The sequence below is a fragment of the Protopterus annectens genome, chromosome 4.part1 (assembly GCF_019279795.1).
Source record: "Protopterus annectens isolate FY-2018-M chromosome 4.part1, PAN1.0, whole genome shotgun sequence".
Taxonomy (NCBI): domain Eukaryota; kingdom Metazoa; phylum Chordata; order Ceratodontiformes; family Protopteridae; genus Protopterus; species Protopterus annectens.
Genome location: NC_056734.1, coordinates 602,268,530 through 602,285,793, shown reverse-complemented (window position 1 = coordinate 602,285,793; position 17,264 = coordinate 602,268,530).

The window sequence follows — 17,264 nt, the reverse complement described above, 5'->3', positions numbered from 1 at the left end:
GACCAAAAGAAAACATTGCCTTTTGCAAAGTCAGATTTATCCCTTTGAATCTTCTTGGCTTTAACATTTGCAAGTCTCTTGTCATATTCAGAGATATTCTCTAAAAGAGCATCCAACTTGTCACCAATAATATCCATAGAATATGTATCAAAAATGCATATATGGTAAAACCCTAACTTGGTATAAAAAATCAGAGAATGGGATTCTGAATTATTAGATTTACAATCCAAACTTTTGTCAGTAGAAGCTGAAAAAAAATCAAAATCATTTGGAGATGTACTAGAAAGTAGAAGTATCAAACATAAATACAAGTATAAATACAATGAAATTCTAACACAAAACTAGTTTAGCTTTACAAAAACTAAAAATTAATACCTTGGCCACTTCTCCCAAATATCTACATAATTTATCCACAAGAATCAAAATGTAGTCAAAAGCTAATACCATTAAAAGAATCTTCCATGAAAAGAAAGGGAAACATGTCTCTGATATAGATTACATTCTTGATGCCTATAGAAATCACTATATGGAACATCTTCAAAAAGAAAATACACATATCGATCAACTAAATCGAGATGAAAAATGTTTTAATATAAAAAAATACGAGAAAAATTAAAACTAGATCTGCAAGCACCAATATCTTACAAAGAAATTACAGATACAATAAAAGAGGGTAAAAATAATAAAGCTCCAGGTATAGATAGCATAGTTATGGAAATATGTAAACTTTTCCTTCAAAGATACTATCCCTCTTCCATAAAACTCCTTATTCCTTAATCACACCAATCCTAATAGAAAACAAATCCCCAAACCTCTGTATCTCATATAGACCTATATCATTATTAAATAATGACTATAAGATATTTATGACAATATTAACTAACATAATGAAAATACCACTATCCAAAACAATAAATAATGATCAAACTGGATTTATATATCATAGACACACCCATGACAATATTAAAAGGATAATTCCTCTTATAGATTATGTTAATAAAGAAAATAAAAAAAACACCCATAAATGGCTTAGATATAGAGAAAGCCTTTGATTCCCTAAATTGGGATTATTTATTCAAAATCCTAATGCTATTTGAATTTACTGCATCATTTGTTCATCTCCTAAAAAATATGTGTACAAATAATTTAGCGTATGTCAGTGTAGGTCATTTTACCTCTGAATCTATACATATAACAAAAGGCACTAAACAGGATGTCCCATGTCAGCGATTCTATTTGCTCTGGCTATTAAAATATTGGCAGATTCAATTCATGACAGTATAAAAATCAAAGGAATAGATGTTTATGAACAATACAATTCTAAAGTAATGCTATTTGCTGATGACATATTACTAACATTAATACAAAAGAGACATTAGAAGAATTGGATATATTAACTGACAAATTTCACATGACTTCAGGACTCCATTTCAATAAATTAAAATAAAAATGTTTATTTTTAAATAAAATCAGAACTACAGACTAAGGGGGATCACATCATAGGGAAACAAGAATCTACCTTAAAATATCTAGGAATTGAGTTATGTAAGGATAATAATGAATTAGTCTAAAAAAACTACAACAATATAAATACAGTTAAAATCTCTGTGGAAAAATGGAACAAAATAATATTAATATTTGAAGATAGACTACAGTTAATAAAAATGATTTTACTTCCCTAGATCCTACAGATAGCCTTGGCAATACAACTGTTACCAGAAAGGAATATACTTAAAGAAATAAATTCATGCCTAATAAAATTTTTATGGTTTCCCAAAAGAAACAGAATAGCTTTAATACATCATATCAGACCATGGAAACAGGGAAGATTAAACTTTCCCGATATAGAAACATATATAAAAGCATCAATATCTAAAACAATCTCAGATTGGAGAAATCCAAATTGCTCTGCAAACTGGAAAGAATTACTAACTGTAATATCAATAAATGAATTTGATTTTCAAAAAAAAATTTCAAATAACAGATAAAAACAATTTGCAATGGCACATATGTATTAGTATGCAATATAACATAACTAAACCCACTAAAACTTGTACGATTAATTATTACATTGACTCATTTAGGAAAATTATTAATGCAAATATAGATTTAAAAATCTGGTTTGATCTTTTAACACCATTTATAGTCACAAAGAACTTTCCACATAAAATATATAGAAAAAATAATTCCTGGGAAAAGAAAGGATTTGTTTGTTGGCAACAATGTATCAAAGAACTAAAAGTTTTACATATGCAAGTAATAAAAACAATATACAAAATTCCACAAAGTACAGTTTTGTACCTACCATAAATGTAGATGTCCGATAGGTATGCATCTGCAGTCATAACATATGGGTTGTCCTGCCTCAGGCAGCCCTTCGGTCGGCCGGATTCCAAAGTCTGGGTCTGGCCTCGGCTGATGTCGCACGTTCCCTGACGTCAGAGCTTCTGGGGTATAAAGGCATCAGCCGACGCCATTTTCCTCAGTGTTTCTTGCCCCAGATGCCAGGTGCCCTCTAGGAAGGCTAAATTTGGATAAATGCTGAAAAGTTCCAAACAGTAGCAAAATATATATACATATATACAAACAAACAAATACACCATAATAGATTCCCCCAGCTAGCTGAAAGAGGGGTAAGCACCCTAGGAATACTACAGAGGGGAAGGAGGGTGGGTAATCCTGACTGCAGATGCATACCTATCGGACATCTACATTTATGATAGGTACAAAACTGTACTATGTCCTTCAAGGATGCATCTGCAGTCATAACATATGGGTAGAATACCATAGCCAAACTGGGGGAGGAGGTACTAAGAGAAGGATGGTGTAGTTAGGATCCCCTGCAGAACTGCAGTTGCAAACCCTGCTCGGGATCAGGTGTATAAAGGTAGATTATAATGCTTGGCAAATGTATGCACGGAGCTCCAAGTAGCAGCTTCTAAAATGTCCTTGGTAGCCACCCCTCGTAGGAAAGCTGTAGTGGTGACTGTGGCCCTTGTGGAATGAGGCCTGATATTTTCAGGAGCTGTCTTTCCATGAAAAGAGTAGCAAAAGCGAATGCAATTTCCTATCCATTTTGAAATTGTCTGTTTGGAAATTGCTCTTCCTTTCACCCCCGTTGCATATGCTACAAAAAGTTGGTCAGTTTTTCTGTTGGTTTTAGTTCTGTCCAGATAGTAGCGTAGTTGTCTGTGTATATCCAAGGTGTGCAAAAGTTTTTCTCCTTTGTTCTGTGGGTTAGGGAAGAACGTAGGCAAATGAATAGCTTGGTTCAAGGATACCCTGGATACCACCTTTGGCATGAAAGTAGGATTGGTTCTCAGTGACACTCTATCCTGGTGGAAAATAAGAAAAGGCTGCACTGACATTAATGCCTGTAACTCGGATACTCTTCTTGCTGAAGTGATTGCCAGAAGGAAAGCAGTTTTCCAGGATAAAAACTGTAGGTCTGCTGATGCTGCTGGTTCAAAAGGAGGTAGTGTCAATTTTTCCAGCACAAAATTGAGATCCCATGCAGGTAGAGGGGGTCTCCTTGGAGGTTTAACATTTTTGATCCCTCTCAAAAATTGTCTGAGAAGAGGGTGAGAGAAGATAGGGGGATCCATATTGTATTCTGCTGAAATTGCTGAAGCATGAATCTTAATGGAAGAGTAAGACAGTCCATTGTGGAACAGTTCTGCTAAGTATTCTAGGATGTGTGCTAGGTTTGCCACTGTGACATCTGTGCCCTTTGATGTGCTCCAAATGTGGAATCTCTTCCATTTAGCTGAGTATGTTTTCCTTGTGGAAGGTCTGCGAGCCTCCAGTATAATGTCCTTGACCCTCTGAGATAAAATAGTTTGGTTAGGTTTTAAGGAATTTTCCAGGCAGTTAGTTGCAATGTTTTCAAGTTTGGATGCAGGGTCTTGAAATTGTTCTGCGTTAGAAGAAGAGGCCATAGGGGTAGAGGCCATGAGTTCGCCTGAGACATGCTTCTCAGTAGCGGATACCAGTGTTGTCTTGGCCAGTCCGGAGCTATTAGTATCACCTTTGGCTGTTCCTCCCTGATCTTCAGTAGAACCTTGTACATCAATGGGAGAGGTGGAAAGGCATATACTGTTAGGGCATTCCAGCTGAATGAAAGAGAGTCCACCCTCCAGGCTTGTGGGTGGTATGTCCTTGAGCAGAATTTCTTCATTTGGTGGTTGAGTGGGGAGGTGAACAGATCTATCTCTGGTATTCCCCATTTCTTTGTTATGAGTTTGAAGATGTCTGGATGCAGCATCCATTCGTGAGCATCCGTGGTAGTTCTGCTTAAGCTGTCTGCTAGTGAATTCTCTTTGCCTGGTACGAATTTGGCCTGTAGCTGGATATTGAGATTCAGGCATAGGTTCCACAGATTCATTGCCATCCGGCATAGAGGGTAGGAATGTATGCCTCCCTGTTTGTTTATGTACCACATGACCGTGGTGTTGTCTGTCCTTATCAACAGATGTCCTTGCTGGAGGAATGGTTTGAATGCCTCGATTGCATGCTTCACTGCCAGCATCTCCTTTTGGTTTATGTGCATGCTTAGCTGTCCTTGAGGCCATAGGCCTTGGATACATTTGTCCTCCATGTGTGCTCCCCATCCTAGGTCTGAGGCGTCCGTGGTGATAGTCTGCCTTGGTTTTGGTTTGTTGAAAGGCAACCCTCTGTTGGACTGGCAGGCCTGAGCCCACCACAGGAATTCCTTTTGAAGGCATGGAATGATTGGTATCATGGTTTCTAAACTGTGTCTGTGTTGAGACCATACATTCCTTAGGTACCATTGTAATTTTCTCATATGCAACCTGGCATGTGGGATCAAGATTATGCAGAATGCCATGTAACCCAGGGCCTGCAGGACTTTCCTTGCAGTAAGCTGAGTTTGTCTTGTCAAAGTCATGAAATAATCTGGAAGTTGTTTTTGTTTTTCTTCTGTGAGAAAAGTCATCTGAGTGATTATGTCCAAATCCGCACCCAAAAAGGTTATCCTTTGGGATGGCACTAGTCTTGACTTTTGGATGTTGACTGTGTATCCCAAGGCCTGTAGCAGGTGTATGACATAGGCCATGTCCTTTAACAACTTTGTCTTGTTGTCTGCTTGTATTATGCAGTCGTCCAGGTAAGGGTAAATTTGAATTCCCTGAAGTCTGCAATGTGCAATTACTGATGCCAGGCATTTCGTGAATACTCTGGGCACAGTAGATAAGCCAAAGGGCAATGCTGAGAATTGATAATGCTCTGATCCTGCAAGAAATCTGAGGTGTCTTCTGCAATCTGGTCGGATAGGGACGTGCAGGTATGCCTCCTTGAGATCTAGAGTCACCAGCCAAGACTTCTTGCCCAACATGGGAAGAAGTTGCTGTAGGGTCAGCATTTTGAATTTTGGCACAATGAGATATGTGTTCAGTGCGGACAAGTCGAGAATAGGCCTCCATTGGTTTTCTTTTCTTGGTACAAGGAATAGTCTGGAGTAAAATCCTTGGCCTTGTTCCATAGATGGTACCCTTTCTATCGCTTTCATCTGAAGTAAATTGTTGATTTGTCTTAAAGCCTCTGCCTTCTGGTTTGGTTGAAGGTTTGGCATTCCGCTTCTTTTTGGTAAGGTGTGGAAGTGAAACCTGTATCCTTTGTCTATTGTTTGCAATGTCCATGTGTCCTTTGTAATGCAATGCCAGTTGTTCGAGAATAAAGCCAGCTTTCCGCCCAAGGGAGCTTCCAGTTGATCCCTGGTAGGCGGAATCAGAGTCAAGTCATTGTGTCTGTCCTGTGGTAGTGGTTGTAGTTGCAGCTGTGGCACTACTCCTCTGGTTGGCAGGCTGCCACTGACGGCCCCTGTAGGCACCCTTTGATTGACCTCTGCTTCTAGGGTGTCTATTTCTGCCCCTCTGTGCTCTGGAGTTGTCGGGAAAGGACCAATTCTTTGTAGGCCAGTTCCTGCTGAACCTCGGAGGTTGGACCTGCAGAAATTCCTTTACTGTTTGCACAGATTTTGCTTTTTCTTCCACTTTCTTTAGAATCTCCTGTGCAGGGGAGCCAAATAAGTTTTGTTTCTCCATTGGAGCATCAAGGAGTTTAGCCTTGACATGGTCTGGCAAGGATTGCTCTTTTAGCCAGGCATGCCTACGAATTACTGCCCCAGTCATAGCTGATCTAAATGAAGCCTCCAGTGCATCATAGCCACATTTTAAGAAATGATTACTGACCTGCTGAGAGTTGTGTACCAAATCCTGAAGGGATTTACGGTCTAAAGGTTCAGGAGAAGAAAGCTTCTTATTCAGCTGATCTAACAAAAATTCTTGGTACTGTATCATATGAAATTGACAGTTTAATGCCCTGGCAGAAAGAGTAGCAGAAGTATAAACCTTTTTACCCCATCTCTAATGCTCTAGACTCTCTTTCAGAGGGTAGGGGATTTTTGGCAGTAGCAGCTGCAACCCCTTTTGGGCCCTGAGAAATAGTTTCTGGGTCTGCAACATGGGCTTTATAGAGGTGGAAGTGAGAATCCGGGACCCTGTAATATCTGTCAGGTTTGGCAGGGGCCGGGGGAAGAGAATCAGGGGCAGAACTGACATCATTATACACATCATCAATTACAGTTAGAACAGGTGGTATGGCTAAGGGCCTATGCTGGGGCAAATGCAGAAAAGTCCTTAATCTTTTTCTAGAATCAGAAAAATCCTGACCCTGCCATTGAAAGTGCTCCCTCATGGAGTGCAAAGTTTCCCCAAAGGAAAATTCTTCAGGTGGGGAAGCCGAAGGAATAGAATCTTCTGCATCTGAATCCTCATAAGGCGAGTAGGCCCCTTCCTGTTGGTCTGACAAATCAGATCCATCCGTGGAGTAATCAGAGGAGAGAGGTTCAGAGGGATCAGTCCTGGGCCTTTTGTCTGGTGGAGGTTGGGAGGCCCTGTCTGGGTGAGGTTGGGAACCCCTAATTAAAGATATAAGGTCCTCAGCAAGACTGAGAATCTGAGAACTAGAGGAAGGCCTCTGAGAAGTAGATTTGGCAGGCAAAGCTTTTGAAAGTTTGGCAGCTTTAGCCCTGGAGAAGGCCTTAATAGACATAGAAGCTGGGGGCCTAGCTGCCCCACGTGCAGGAGTAGAAATGTCCAAAGGAATGGTGTCAGACAATTCTTGAGCACTAGCTTCGGTAGGGATATCTGTAGCCGACTCAGCCGGGGCCTCTCTGGCCTCGGTTGTCGGAGGTATGGTTCCAGACGTAGGAAGAACAGAGGACTCGGTTTCAGCCGAAACCGAGACACTCGTGGTAGGCCTAACCGTGGTTTCAGCCGAAACCGCGGGCCGCGAGTGTCGGTCCTTTTCCTTGCGTTTTTTGGCCATATGCGTAGTCGGAGTCTACAACGGCATTTTATATGCAAAATCAGTTCCAAAACTTTCTTCTGCAAACTCCGACCGACGTCCAAGAGTCCGTCGGTTGAAGGAGGCACAGGCTAAACAAGGTGATGCATCGTGGTCTGGGCCTAAGCAAGGAAGGCAGTAAGAATGGAAATCCTTATGAGGTATTTGTTTCCCACAAGTTAAACAATTATTTACTTTGTCTGACATCGGCTGAGGCAAGAAAGAGTCCCCAACGGGGTACTTAGCTTTTCAAGTCTTCGGTAGCTGAAATCTCTGGATCTGACCGACCGGCACTTGCGAACAGCTTCTGCTTCGGGCACCGCGCGGCAAGAAAGACTGAGGAAAATGGCGTTGGCTGAAGCCTTTATACCCCAGAAGCTCTGACGTCGGGGAAAGTGCGACATCAGCTGAGGCCAGACCCAGACTTTGGAATCCGGCCGACCAAAGGGCTGCCTGAGGCAGGACAACCCATATGTTATGACTGCAGATGCATCCTTGAAGGACATCAGGACTGACTAACTTTACATAGTATTCTGTCATATTCACAAGATTTAAGTAGAAAAATTAACAATTATTCCTTTAAAGAAATACCTAAATTTACGAAATACATATATGAAATCATATATAATGACTTTGACATGGGAAACAGTATTTCAAAATTTTACAAAATATTGATAAACTATAAAACAGCACCCAAAACCTCATATTGGAAATATGTAACAAAAGGACACTCAGTACAGTTAACTGAAGATATTAAAACAAATATCTTATTATTGATAAAATATACATCCTTTATGCAATACTTGAACGTTTTTAATTGGAAATGCTTGCACAGAGCATTTTTAATCCCAGACAGAATTAGTAAAATTAGTTCTTCCATGAAAGGAATATGTTGGAGATGTGAGCAAGTACAGAAATTGGAACCACATTTTCTTTAATTGTGTTAAAATTAAGCAGTTTTGGAATGGTATTAATAACCTTCTCCAAGCTTTATTTAATTAATCATTTTATTTAACTAAAGCTCTTGTATTATTAAATGTGAACAAAGGTCCTCATTTGAATAGGTCAAACATATCTAGTATGGACTACACTTGCAATTTCAAGGAAGTGCATAACAAGAAGATGGAATACAAACACAATACCAACTTTGGAAGACTTCTACAGCCTACTGAAGACCACAGCATTATTGGAAATTGAAATTAAAATTAAAGTACTAAGAATTTATCCAAAGCCATTTATCAACAAGCATTGTGGAAAAGTCTCCTCATTGATTGACACCATACAATAATTGATCAGACACTCTGATAATGGATTGGACATACTTATAAAGTAACTGCATACATTAAGATCTGATATAGTGTCAGGCTAACGTAAATAGTGTACATATTTATTTAAGATATGTATAAATACTATGGAATTCATTCAAACTTATTTGAAAAATAAAAAAATTTTTGAGAGAAGAAATGCACTTTTATTTTATATTGCTTTTGTTTACTAGGTTAGTCCAGCTGGGTTCAGCAGCAGCCTGGAGAGAAAAGCTGCAACATATTCCAAACCTTTTTAAATGACAGTCAGTAATATACCTGAACAGACATTAAGTAATATACATTAATAATTACACATAGATTTGCTCATTAGATTACATTCAAATGAAATAAAAACAACTATTACAGCATAAAAGACACTTTCTCATTTAGTAGCTGTTGAACACTGAGCACTTAAAGGGGTGTATTACTGGCTTTTTTCAGATAGATGATAGATCTTGTGATTATGATTAGAAATTCAAAGAAACGGAAGTAAGGGAAGGACCTTGGTAGGTCAGAAAATGGTAATATAGTAGATGAAAGGTGGGGTATTAAGCAGGTTCATTGATAATTATTTATGGCTATCATAAAGTTTATATTAGAAGTATAAAGGTGGGGGTGGTAATCAGTGTCCCCAAAACTAATGTATATGGCTTGGAGATACTATTAAAACTGTTTGGGTATTGGTGAACACTGGTTGTGGGGCATAGGATTCTGAATGAGGAAAAATGGTTTGATGATATGAAAGCTGAAGATAAATGTGGCATTTATCCTGGAGATATTCAGGAGCAGATACATTGATTTGATAGGTAAATATTTAGTTGTGTTTTAAATGAGTTTACATTCTTAATGAATTTCAGTGGTTGTGGGATGTGGTTCCATAGTGTAGCTACATTACGTGAAGATAGTGAGTTGTCTGCAGTAATAAGATTATTTAGCTGTAGTGATTAAGAATTTTTCTCTAGAGCATAACATTTTATTTGGGTGAGCATTGTTATAGTAAATTGTTAAGGGCTGGGCAAATCTCTGGGTTATGGATAAATATGTGTTTTGGTGTGCTAGCTGAGAAAGAGCTAGGTGATGTGGTAGTTCTAACCAGTTTAATTGCCTGAATGCTACAAGGTAGTGTGTCCCGTTATAGTTTACGGCAAATATGGCTATTTTGTTATAATAGTTGTGAAACTTGAAGACTATTGAAGATTGGGGCAGCATAGAGGAGAGATGGCAGTAAGACAGTAGAGGATATACAGCTTCTGGTTAAGTCAGTGAGGTAGGTTTTTACTGTTTATAATGTACTTACTTTTTGAGTACATGTCATACATGGACAAATTTCAACTGGTCATCTATAATGACACCCAGTAATTTTGTGTGGTTTACTTCCTCGATCATGGTATTGTTGGCAGAGGTGATAGTGAATAGTGCTGTTTTTGTAGAGATGTATTTTGGGATAAAGAGCAGTAATTTTTAGAGTTTAGATATAGTTGGGAATTAATTTGCCATGTTTCAATCAATAAGGATTGTAGTATTTTATTTATTTATTTATTGACAATTGTTAACCGGGTTTGTCCAACTGGGCTTGTGGCCCATTTTCAGTGGAGACCCAAGGAGAAAAGCTCCAGTAGTACATTTTAAACAAGTACAATTTTAAACAATATTGATATAATAGCAGTTATAGCAAAAAGATTCACATATGTTTGGTTACATGCATAAAGTTAAAGTTGCATTAAAAAGAAGCTAAGTAACAATTTTACATTGATACAGTTCAATAGGTCAACAATAAAAGTTTTTTGTTTGTATAAACTTATGCAAATGCATAGTAGACACATTGGAGAGAGAGTTGTAATGAGGTACTAAGTATGGTCCTTTTGAGGGTACATAAAAGGAAGGAAGACTAGGTAGGATCATGGCAAGGGCCATTTCTCAATTGAGAAAATAAGCTTTTAGTTCATTTTTAAAGTGTGAGGTGTGGGAGACTGAACGCAAGTCAAGGGGAAGTTTGTTCCAACCAAGGGCAAGGGAGTGTCTGTAGAGTAGTTTGCCTACTGACCTTTTTGGGTGACAGATATCAAGTAATTGTTGGTTAGAAGTATGGAGGGTCCGGGATGGGATGTAGATGGATACTAAGGAAAATAGAGATGGACAGAAGGAGGGTTTATAAAGAATACAGTATAGCATATGAAAATGATAAGATAGCAGACGATGGGGAAGTTCAAGCCATTGAAGAAAGTTTAAAGAAATGCAGTGGTGTGAGTTGTACGGAGAGTTAGTAAAGAATCTGGCTATTTTATGGTAAGTCTCTTGGAGTTTGTTTAGTGTGGAGGTCTGGATATTGGTAAGAACTGGGGCGGTGTGTAAGAGGGAGGGGAGGAGGAGTGCCTGGCCCAGGGCAAGTCTAGATTCAGGGGGTTAGGAATTTTTTATTCCGATATAGCAGACTTAGTTTCTGGTTTGTTTTTTCTATACAGTGGAGTATGTGTAGGTTGAACTTTAGTTCATCATCGATAATGACCTCTAGGAGTTTTGTGTGGATGTCAGGTTGGATAGTTATACTGTTAGAAGATGTAATAAAAAAGGAGGTTTTGTGATGAGAAAGAGAACGGGGAAGGAAAAGTAGGAGTTTGGTCTTTTTGGGATTTAGGATCAATAGGTTGTGACAGACCCATTGTTCAGTAGATAGTAGGTCCTGTTGGGTCAGGGAGTGTAGCTCAGGAATGTTATTTGAGATGGATATAAGTGTGGAGTCGTCGGCATACTGAATAAGGGAGGATTCTTTGCATGAGGTGTAAAGATAATTGGTGAAGATGTTAAACAAAAGGGGTCCCAAGATGGAGCCTTGGGGAACACCAGTGGTGATGGGAAGGAAGGTGAGGAGGATGAGAGCCATTTGACAGACTGTTCCCTGCCAGATAGGTAACTATTAAACCAGGCAAGTACGGAGGGGAATAGGTCGAGATTTGCGAGTTTGGATAGTAGTAGAGGATGAGAGACAGTATCGAAGGCTTTGGAGAGATCTAGGAAGAGACAGAAAATGAGTTTATTGTAGTCTAGAGCCTCTGCAATGATATGAGTGAAGAAGAGGAGGGCAGTGGTGGTGCTGTGGTAATGATGAAATCCATGTTGGGTATGGGTAAGTAAGTGGTGTGTGAGGAGGTGATTGAGAAGCTGTAAGTGAATACATTTTTCTAATATCTTGGAGACGGGAGACAGAATGGCAATGGGTCGGTAGTTTGAGGGGTCAGTGGAGTTTCCACCTTTATGAAGAGGGATAGTGAAGAAAGATTTCCAAAGGGTGGGGACAGTTGATTCCAGAATAGATCGATTAATTAGTATAGAAAGAGGATAGGCAATTGAGTCAGCAGCAAGTTTGAGAAATGTAGGAGATAGATTGTCAGTGGAAGGAGAGCAAGGTTTTAACTTGAGTAGTAGAGATTTGAAATAAGTAATGGGAACTGGCTCAAAAGAAAACAAAGTTGTGTTTGTTTAATCAATCAATCAATCAATGAATCAATAAATAAATAAATAAGTATAAATAAAAGTATTATTGTGTACGGTCCTGGAATTCAGAGAGAGTTTTGACAGAGCAGATTAAGGTGAAGTTATCAGCATATATTGAACTAAGGTTGCAGTTTTTGTAGTACTTTAAAAGTTGTTGATAAATATGTTGAAAAGTATGGACCCTAGTACAGATCCTTGCAGGATACCAGAAGTTACTGGCAAGAAGGTGGAGAAATTATTTTTCCATTTCACTGCTTGTGCTCTTTTGGAGAGATAGCTGTGGAGCCATTGTAATGAAAAGTTGGTGAGCCCTAAGGATGAGAGTTTATGTAAGAGTTTGTGGTAGGAAACCATATCATAAACTGTTGATAAGTTTAGGAAAATTGTGGAAACTAGGCTTCCAGCATTTCTGCGGGTGTTGACAGTTTTAACAAAATTCAGCAAATCATTAGCTGATGAGAATAGAAGCCATTTTGGATTGAGGACAGATGATAGTTGTCTGTAAGATGCTTGAGAAGTTGCATGTGAATACATTTTTCTAAAATTTTTGATATGGGATGTACAATGGCAATTGGCCTATAGTTTGAAAGGTCTGTATTGATTCTGCTCTTGTGCAGTAAAGTAATGAATGATTTTTCTATAGTTGGGGGGTATTTTCAGATACTGGTCAATTTTCAGAACTGCAAACTTGGTGGGCAATAGCCTTAGCTACTATTTTAACATGTTTACCAGGTATGTTGTCAGAGGCAGTGGTAGTAGGCTTTAACTTTTGAGGTATCTGTGGTATTTTGTTGTAAGGAGAAATGTTGACACAGGTTATTTTGAATGAGAATATTTTATTGAGTGGGAACATCAAGAAAGTACAGTTGTGTACACTTACCATAAATGTAGATGTTCGAGTGTATTCACTGTTGCAGTTTGGGTAATCCTGCTGGCAAGTTGCCCTCAGTCGGCCTGAATTTGAAAGTCCTGGGTCCTGCGTCGGCTGGTGTCACCCCTTCCCTGACATCAGGTCGTCAGGGGTATAAAAGATGCGGCCGACGCCATTTTCTTTAGTTTTTCTTGCCCCAGATGTCAGGTGCCCCCTAAAAGGGTAGCCAAAATGTTTATATATATATATATATATATATATATATATATATATATATATATATATATATATATATATAAACATGCACCGATATAAACTTTACCTTCCTCTACAAGCAAACACACCACATAGATTATATGAATTAAAGAAGGAAAGATAGGTTCCATCAGAAGAAAGGGGGATGGTGGGTGGGTAACCTGGACTGCAACAGTGAATACACCTCGAATATCTACATTTATGGTAAGTGTACACAACTGTACTATGTTCTTCGTGTTTCACTGTTGCAGTCATTACATTTGGGTAGAGTCCCAAAGCTATGGCTGGGAGGCTGGAGCTAAACAGCGTTAGGAGCGGCTATGAGGCCCTGCAGAACTGCAGTGGCAAAGCCTGCCCTGGATTTAGACTAGAGTGGCAGATGATAGTGCTTTGCAAAGGTGTGCACTGAACTCCAAGTAGCAGCCTCTAAAATGTCCTTGGTTGGTACTCCCCTGAAAAAGGCTGCTGAAGTGGCTGCAGCTGGTTGAATGTGGCCTAATGCCCTTGGGCACTGTGTGGCCTAATGGCCTTGGGCACTGGCTTGCCATGGTGTAAGTAGCAGAAACAAATGCAGTGGCCTATCCACTTTGAAATAGTCTGCTTTGAGATAGCCTTTCCTTGTGATCCTGCAGCATATGCCACTAGTAATTGCTCTGTCTTTCTGAAAACTTTGGTTCTGTCCTAGTAGAATCTAAGTTGTCTGTGTACGTCCAAAGAATGCAGAATTCTCTCCCCCTTGTTCTGTGGATTTGGATAAAAAGTTGGCAGATGAATAGGTTGGTTAAGAGCCACACTGGATATCACCTTAGGCATAAATGTTGGGTTTGTCCTGAGAGAGTCCCTGTCTGGATAAAAAAAATGATAAAAGGTTCAACAGCCATGAGTGCCTGTAGCTCTGAAACTCGTCTAGCAGAAGTTATTGCTAGGAGCAGAGCTGTTTTCCAAGATAAAAACTTTATATCAGCAGTAGCGGCTCACTCAAAAGGAGGCAGGATGAGTTGTTCCAAGACATAGTTGAGGTCCCATGCAGGCACTGGTGATCTCCTTGGAGGCCTTAAATTTTTGGCTCCTCTGTGGTACTGCTTTAATAAGGGATGAGAAAAGATTGGTGGCTCTGTATTGTAATGAGCCGAAATGGCAGAGGCATGAATTTTAATAGATGAAAAAGATAGGCCTTTGACCAGCATCTCGGTTAAATATTGCAAAATCTGAGGAATATTTGGCACAGCTGTATCAGTTCCTTGTGCCTGGTTCCAAGCACAGAATCTCTTCCATTTTCCAGCATAAGATTTTCTAGTACTAGGCTTTCTGCTTTCCAAAATGACATTCATCACAGCTTTACTGAGAGGTGTGTTTTGTATGACTACATTATCAGCCATGCTGCCAGGTTTAAAGTCCTTTGTGAGTTGGCTGTGCAGGATTTGATTGTTTTGCTGGGACAGTAGATGTGGTATTGAAGGTAAGGCCTAAGCTGGGCATTGAGACAAGTTCCTTAGGATTGGATACCAGTACTGGCGGGGCCAGTCTGGGGTAATCAGTATCATCTTTGGCTTCTCTTGTCTGACCTTTAGGAGTACCATGGGGAGGACAGGCAGTGGGGGAAAAGCATATACTGATAGGTTTTTCCAACTGAAAGATAGGGTGCCCACTTTCCATGCTTGTCTGTGATAAATCCTTGTGCAGAATCTTTTTAGTTGATAGTTGTGAGGGGAGGCGAATAAATCTATGTCCAGACATCCCCATTTTCTTGTTATCATGCTGAAGACTTATGGATCCAGCTGCCACTCATGGAGATCCATGAGGTTTCTGCTTAGTTCGTCTGCCAGAGTATTTTTCCTTCCTGGCAGGAATTATGCCTGCAGATGTACTTGGTAAGTCAATGCTGTGTCCCACAAAGTCATGGCTAGTCTGCAAAGGGGGTAAGAATGTGTGTCCCCCTGCTCGTTTATATACCACATGATCGTGGTGTTGTCTGTCTTTATCAGTAGTTGTCCCGGATGAAGTAGGTCCTTGAAGGCTGTCAGGGCATTTTGAACAGCTAGCATCTCTTTTTGATTGATATGTAGATGCATTTGGTTTGAGGCCCATGCACCCTGAATGCATCTTCCTGCCATGTGGGCCCCCAGGCATAATCTGATGCATCTGTTGTTAGTGTCTGCCTGGCTGGGGGTAATGTGAATGGCTTTCCCTTGTTTTGGTGTAAAGCCTTTGCCCACCATTGAAACTCTTGTTGCAGGCAGGGAATGAGAGTAATCATAGTTTCCAGGCTGTGGCAATGTTCAGTCCAAACACTTTTTAGGTACCACTGAAGTTTCCTCATATGCAGTCTTGCATATGGAATTAGTAGGATGCAGGATGCCATGAAGCCCAAAGCCTGCAGAATTTTTCTTGCAGATAACTGGGCCTTTGTTTCCAACATTTTGAAATAGGTAGTCAGTTGCCTTTGTTTGTCTGGCGTGAGATAAGCCATCTGGGCAGTTGTATTTAAGCTTGCACTCAGGAATATTATTTCTTGAGAGGGTACTAGTTTTGATTTCTTTTCGTTGACTGTGTACCCTAGGCATGTTAGAAGTCTTTACACAAACGCCAGATGTTGTAGAAGAATGTCCTTGTTCTCTGCTTGAATTAGACAGTCGTCCAAGTAAGGATATATTTGTATTCCTCTTTGTCTGCAGAATGCAATTACTGGTGCCAGCCACTTTGTAAAGACCCTGGGTGCAGTAGATAAGCCAAAGGGCAGTGCAGAGAATTGGTAATGCATTGAGCCAGACTTGAATCAGAGGTATCCTCTGCATAACTGTCTGATTGGGACATGCAGGTATGCCTCTTTTAGGTCTAGAGTCACCACCAGCCAAGCATTCTTGCCCAGCATGGGCAGAATCTGCTGCAAAGTCATCATCTTGAATTTTGGTATATCCAGGACTGTGTTCAGAATAGATAGGTCCAGTATTGGTCTCCAGGTCTTGTCCTTTCTGGTTACCAGGAACAATCTTGAGTAAAATCCTTGTCCCTGCTCTTGCTCTGGTACTTATTGAATGGCCCCACGTACATGAGGGATGAGACTTGTTTTTGTGCCTCTGCCTATTGATTTTTTGGCAGATCTGGCCAGCCGTTTGCCTTTGGCAGGGTATGGAAATGGAACTTGTACCCTTGTGACACGATATTTAGAACCCACTTGTCCTGGGTTATGATGTGCCAATTCTGAGAAAAAAGTGCTAATTTTCCCCCTAAGGGTGCTGCCAGGCGATAAGTGCTTGGTGCAGGCAGGGGGGAAATCATTGGGACGGTTTCCTGTATGGTTGTGACTTGTCTTCTCCAACTTTGGAGATAGAAGCACCCCATTGCTTTGACCTATATGAACCTTGTGCCTGGGATCTGCCTCTAGGGCGTCTGGGTCTGCCCCTTTGAGGTCTGTCTGACACAGGAAAGGACCAATTTTTTATTGGCCAGTTTCTACTAAACCTAGGTGGCTGTACTTGTAAAAAATCTTTGACAGTTTGCATATATTTAGCTTTGTCCTCCATTTTCTTTAACACTCTTCTGCCTTAACACCAAACAAAGTATAATGCTGTAAAGGTGCATATAATGATTTAACTTTGACATGATCAGGCAGATTTTGTTCCTTTAACCAAGCATGTCTCCTAATTGCAGGACCCGTAACTGCAGCCCTGCAGGAGGCCTCCGAAGAATTAAAACCACATTGCAAAGTATGCTTTCCAACTTGTTCAGCTGCATGCAATAAATCCTGCATTTCCTTGTTTTCTGCACATTCAGAGTTTAACAACATTTTCTGTTTAAGCAATGCCATGACATGCCCTTATAGCCAAGGTAGCAGATGTGTAAACCTTTTTTCCCCATCTATCCAGTGCCCCAGAACCCTGTCAGAGGGGGTAGGGTTTTTTGCAGCGGAGGCCTTAACTCCTTTGGGACCCTGTGAAATAGTTTCAGGGTCTGCAGCAGGGTTTTTAAAAAGG